The following is a 6,608-nucleotide window of genomic DNA, read 5'->3' as shown; positions in this document are numbered from 1 at the left end:
GTAAGAGCGCGTGATAAGAGTTGTTGCCGTGCCTTCACGCCGCTGCAGGCCGGCGGCGGAAATAAAAAAAGCGGTGAGCTTGCGCGCCGCGTGCACGTTGTAGCTCTCCGGAAAAATTCATTTTAGCAAATTGCCAATGATGAAAATCGAGATTTGCGTTTCTTTCCACTCCCCTGGGCGAATGAGCCATAGGGACTTTAAATCCACCAACTCGTCGAATTTTTAGAAAATAAAAACTGTGCTGCACTCTCAGCGTTCTGGCCGAGACGTAAATCGTGACGTGAAAAATTAATTGTTTATTTTGTGGTTCCACGTACAACAAAGCGGTTCTGAATAACCCGCGAAATTTAAAAAAGGTTATTAAGACGCCCTATCCGTGCTATCCGTGAGTGCAAAATCCGCATTGAGAAAATAGAAATAGGAAAAAAGATACGACTTTGGAAAATCCGCGTTAAAGCAGTCGTCAGGTTGTGCGACCTGAGGAGGGCTGGCAACTGTAGAGTGTTAAAATACGTCAATAAATATGCTAAAAATCACAGAAAGATAATTAAAATTCGTCTCGGGAAAGGATCTCAGGTTGGAGAACCCTGAAAAAAGGTCGTTTTAGCAAGCCAAGTTCAAGTCGAAAAAAATACCTATCGAATGAGGGGTCGAGGTTTACTTTAGAACAAACGGGTGAATTAAAAAAAATAAAAAATTTGCGCTGGTCAACAGCATTGCCGTCAATGCAAAAGCCAATTTTTAAAAATTCGCCGTAATTCGCCTATGGGCCGGAAAATTCCTAAACTCGGTTTCCCGTCATTGTTCATCAATTGGAAGAGGATAGGCTAGTAATCGTGGCCAAATTAATTTAATAACTAATTAATTCAAAAATGATCAGTTCCCATGTAATCCTTATGAGAGGAACTAAATGGCGATTCCGGTCCGCGCGCCAAATCTCTCTCGTCCTAGGATTTTGATCTATCGGCTCGAATTTGGTCTCAAAATGTTCCCAGATAAATTCCGCATCGATTATGACGGCATTTTTTCCAGTTTTGGTCCAGGGTGCTCAGGGTGATGCATTTGCAACCTTAACAACTCTGGCCCTATGGGCCCGATTTTTTAATTTCCGCACACCGTTAGCTTTGTCTTGGCGAGTAAAATACTAACCTCAGAGTTTCAAGGCCCAAGGGCCCACAGGGCCCCCGCGCGGGACCCGCGAGAATTTAAAATGGGTTAGTTTGAACTTTGAAAAATCGCCCTTCGTCACTCAAAGCAATGGCGGAAGAGTTAATTTCGATTTTTCCCGTTTTTTCCCTTCCGAACCTGATTGTCTGAGGCGCTATATACGCTAACAATTAACAAAAATCAATGCAGTCGTAGAATATTGAGTATTTTCTCATTTGAGAGCAAATAGCGCCCCGACGCCGCGAGAGGCCCGCGAACAAAAAATAATTAATGTCCAAACCGCGTTTTTAAGCCACTAAAAAATCATAGCACCTATTTGTCATGCAGTGTCAGACCCGCGATAAAATTATGCATTTATTAGGCACCCTTGTCAACCCTGTCTGCCCCCCTCAATTCCAACCCTCTCAATAATATTCCAAAAATGCCGTTTTTGTTTTATTTTTTATATAATTCTGCTGCTGCGCAAAATTCTGTACCGAGTTTGTATTAAAAATGTTGGAGGCATTTGACTGAGCAACCAGGAGAAACATGTGCCGGAGCGATAACGCGAACAGGACGTACCAATCGAGCGACTTATCGTCCCACAGCGGCGATTTTTTCCTTTTCGTTCTTTAAGCAAAATCGAGTAAACAAAAATTGAGAAAAAAAGCCAGCAGAGAAATAGCGTGAAAATCATCGCTGACACCAAGGAATAAAAGGGAAGAAGTTTTAAAAGAGCGTTGTGTTATTAGCTGATTTAAATTAAATTTACTTCCATTTTGGATAAAACTTGAAATTTTGAGCGCGCAGAGAACTGCGTGCAGCTGGTGCACAGAGTGCGTTCACCGGGCCAAATGTTTGTTGCCCGGGCACGATTGTTCCCTTAGGGACGCAACCCGGACCCGCTCGTACCCGATTTTTTAGCTCATCTCGTTGCTTGAGCCCGACTGGAAACTGGACCCGATATTCAGGGCCCGAGTGCGCCCGCCCAAAAATATTAATTAAAAGTTTCTTTTAATTTCAATGCATTTTAATGCTAGCAGTATTTTATTCGCATTTTAAAATTAACATATTCTGCAAAAAAGGTGAAAATCAGCACTGTTGAGGAAATATTTACCACTCCGACCGCAAATTTCCTCTGAAGTGCGTTCCAAATTTTTTCGGAGTCGAGGTTATGACTAAACTTAATAATTAAAAATTATTGAAAACTGAGGTGCAAACATGCCTGCAAGAATGGTTAAAATTGAAAAAAAAACGCATTTCACTGCTTTTTTTTAAATGCGGGGTTTTTCCCCACTCAGCCCTTTTTTCTCTCTGTTCGAACAAAAATTTGCAATGCATTGGAATTTGTTTTGAGAGCGTATGAAAATGAGGTTTGAGTTTTTATTTGGTTGAAGGGTGATCGTTTTCATTTTTAAACCCACACTTGGTAGACTAAACCCGAACTCAGCCCGAGGTAAAAATAAATTACCTAGGTAGCGGGGGCTAACCCGAGCATTTTCGGCTACCAAAAAAATAGCCGGCCCGGCAAACGCGCTAGGCACACACACAGCTAAGGTTTTTTTTTATCGATTTTGAGATTGGATTTTGGTCCAATTTTTTCCTTGTACGCACTCACTCCGAGAGGCAGGCTGCGGCTTTACGTACGTCAGCCCCTTATCGAAATCAAATATCCGGCTTCAAAGTGAAACGCAATAGATTTTCGCTGATTGCCAACACTTTTGGCTCTAAAAAAATTTCCTTTCTTTTCTTTTAGTTCAGCGCTTTTTACCCACTCGCAGGGGGCACCTTTCGCTTCCAAAAGTTATGTTGGAGATCAGCTCGGGAAATCCGTGAAGTTTAAAAAACGTGATTTTTTATTTTCCCTTTAAAAACCGTAAAATCAACATGGGAAATCGAGAATTTGCAATTTATTTTAAAACGCAGAATGACAGTGGGTTCCCAACTGTTCTACCATACGCGGAGGACCAACGCACGCCTGCAAACCGATTTTGAGATTTTTTGAGCCCATAGAAAAATTAAAATTCGTTTTTTCCGGGTTTTTTGGCCGCCCGACTCGACAAGTGCGCAACCGAAAATAGTTTTATTTTTATTACAATTCGACCACTCGCCCGATCTTTGACCACGACCTCTCATCAGATAGGTATTCTGGATGGATTTAAAGGGCAATAACCTGGCAACCTTTTTCAGGGTACCCCGACCTGATATTGCGTCCGCAGCGCATTTTTTTTGCTTTTTCTGAAGTTTCAATAGACTCGGCGTTGATTTTTCAGCCTCGCTCTGCACCGACCTTCCTCAGGCCTCAGGTCATCCCACCTGGGCGTGGTTGAGCCACTTTTCTCCCAAGTTTCTACGCTCGCTATTAATAAAAAGTGCCGGCTTCAATGCAAAATTAAATATAAAATACTTCCTTTATCTTTAAAGTCATCGCAGCATCTTATTTTTATTCACGAAGGCCGCAAAAGGCCCTTCTGGACTTCTCAGCCAATATTAGAAGTTTCTGTGTGCAGTTTGGCTGGCTTTTTTACTGTTTTTGCGGTTTGCAGCTGGCTGTCGATATCGGCGCTTGATAACATTTATCGATAGCAACTTTTCCTTGTGCGAGTTTCTGGAGCAAAAATGTAACGCAATTCTCCTTTCTTTCTGCTACACCCTGGGCGATGCAAAAATATTATTTTTTTTTTAAATTACATGACTTCAATAAGAGATAATTGTAGAATGATCACTTAACTTATTTTAATCGCTCTCTTCGCGTGCCGACGGAAATTACCAAAGGGGACCTTTCCTGAACAGACGCTCATCCTCTTTTTTTGTATTAAGTCGCAGAAACATAATCTCCGCAGGAAAAGTGAACGAATATTCCAGAAAATAGGACTGGAAAAGCTGCTTCATTCAAATTTATCTCATCTTGCACGCCACGCACAGATATGATGGCGGTGCGGCGGGAAAGTTTCAAAAAATTATCATGAAAATAGCTTCAGCAAAATGATAATCTTTGCTAACAGCTGATTATCCCGGTAATTGGCGAATCGACCGTTAGATGGCACTTGAAGGTGATGGAAATGTAACAAAATACGCGGGAATGAAATTATTAGATCGGCACGCCCCTTTTTCGACGCTTCTTATTGTCCGCTGGACTGTCTCCTGATTGGTCACCATTATTTCGACGCCATATTGACCTCTGACTGGCGGGAACCGACACAGATCGCAACTCAGCTCTCCGAACTGCGCAGAAGGTTTCAATTTGGGTCACGCATGCGCAGTAATGAGTTGAAGCCTCCCTGTGAGATTTAAAAGCGATGTGACGATACTGCGCATGATTAATATGCGCACAAGTCTACTGCGCAGCTTCAAAATAGGTGCATTTTTCAAGCTGACTGATTTAATTAAAAATAAGTTATGTCTGCTGACTGGCCTCCATTATTTCGACGTCATATATTGACTTCTGACCGGCGGAAATCAAAACAGATCACAATCGAGACACAGGTGAAAGCTATAATGTCTGTCCAATTTTAGCCTTTAAGTACCAACAATTTGGGGGAAAGTGCAGCGATAAATTGTATTTTCTAAAACAAGCACATCTCGTTTAAAAAAAAATGTAGAGGTGGATTCAAATCTTTAATGAGATTGATAATAATTATTTTACGGCACGATTCACGATATCTTCACCATTAATTTTAATGATTTCTAGAAAAATATTTCCTGTTGGTGCGTGTCGTGACAGTCTTTAAGGAGAGCGATGACGATGCTGGCGAGCTGGTCCCGCCCCGACCAGCGTAGATTACGGACCAACTTTACTGATATTTTTCGGTTTAGCCGTATTGCAGTGCAGGAGTTCGAATCAGTGCGTTGCGCGATTTATCAAAGTCGAGATAAAGCTCCGCGTTGGCTGATTAAAAAGGCTCGAGTTCAAGCAGGAAAAGCCATTCAGCATTTCGATCTGCGCCAATGCTCTCGTTCGCTCCGGCTGTTCATCGAAAGGTAAGTGCACACTCTTTTGTATTTTTTCTAGTATTTTTTATATTTTTCTATCCGCTCAGTCTTTTATCAATCGCTCGCCGACGGGCCCTCCGCGTCCAGCTTCTTTTGCGCCCAATCGGACTTTCAGTCCCTCGAGACAATCACGCGGCACGCGTTTATCCTTTGCTACTGTAATTTTGGCCGATAGAAAGGTCTCGTGAAATTTTTACTCATATAAAACCATTTTCGCAAGTGAGCATTACACGTCAGAAAACCAAAAATCTTTTAAAATTATTTTCAATTTTCCACGGGGAGGAAAAGCCCAGAAACTTTTTTAAGACGAAAACATAACATGGCCGGCTGTAAGAGCGCGTGTGATAAGAGTGGACCGTGTCGTCACGCCGCACAGGATGTCGGCGGAGAATAAAATTGGTGTACCTTTCTGCTCTCCGGAAAATTTCATTTTATCAAATCTCAGAGACTAAGCTCGAGATCAGAGTTTCTTTTAACTGTCCCGGTGTGATTCAATAGCAAAAACGGACAGAAATTGCCCAGGAGGTCGGCGGTGCCCATGTACCTATTTACGCTGCTGCATGGTTGGTGCCGGACGAAAGCAAATTATTTAAAAAAAAAATCACAATAATGCACCTAAGGGCAGGAAAATTCTCAAACCAGGTTTCAGTTCATTATTCGTCAATTATAGAAGAGGTTGGGGATGTTTTATATCAAATATATTTCCACATTGGAAAAAATTCTAATTTTTGAGCGCGCAGAGAATTGTGCAGGTGGTGAACAGCTACGGTTTTTTTTATCAATCGTGAGTTTGTATTGTGGTTGAATTTTGTTCCTTGCACGTGCTCCCCTCGAGGCTGACCAGGGGCCATGTGTTTTTAGTGGTTTTGCATGTGTAATTCCCTTATCGAAATTTTTATAAAAATCGAGAAAAAATTCCGCGTTTGCTGATTAAAAAGGCTCGAGTTAAGGCAGGAAAAGCCATTTAGCATTCCACTGTGCGCCTTTGCTCTCGTTCGCTCCAGCTGTTCCTCGAAAGGTAAATGCATACTTTTTTGTTTTTTTCGTTATTTTTTTTAATTTTTTTTCGCTCGCTGCGTGCACCAATGGGTCCGTTCGGTTTTTACGGTCCTCTGGGCGTCTGACCGTAGAGACAATCGTGCCGCACGCGCTTTTGTGCTTTGTTACTATTTTGCCCGATTGAAAGGTCTTTGCGTTAAAGTTTTTTGTCCCTATCCTCGGAGCGGGAAGGGCGCGCACTGCACTCTAGCACGAATGCTGAATTCCGAGTGCCAATATTACTGCGAACGGATTGAATGGGCGCACCAGGCCGCACAGGGACCCAGCCCACTCAAGGGACACTGCATCCGCACCGAGGACTTTTTTTGAAACGCTAGACATTCGTCCCGTGAAGCCAAATCACGCGTGCTGGAAAGGTGCAAACCAGCAAGTAGCGAGAGTTCCTAGAGCTATGCCACTTGTACTTTCAT

Source organism: Cloeon dipterum, chromosome 2 (assembly GCF_949628265.1).
Source record: "Cloeon dipterum chromosome 2, ieCloDipt1.1, whole genome shotgun sequence".
Taxonomy (NCBI): Eukaryota; Metazoa; Arthropoda; class Insecta; order Ephemeroptera; family Baetidae; genus Cloeon; species Cloeon dipterum.
Note: the sequence above shows the minus strand (reverse complement) of the source record.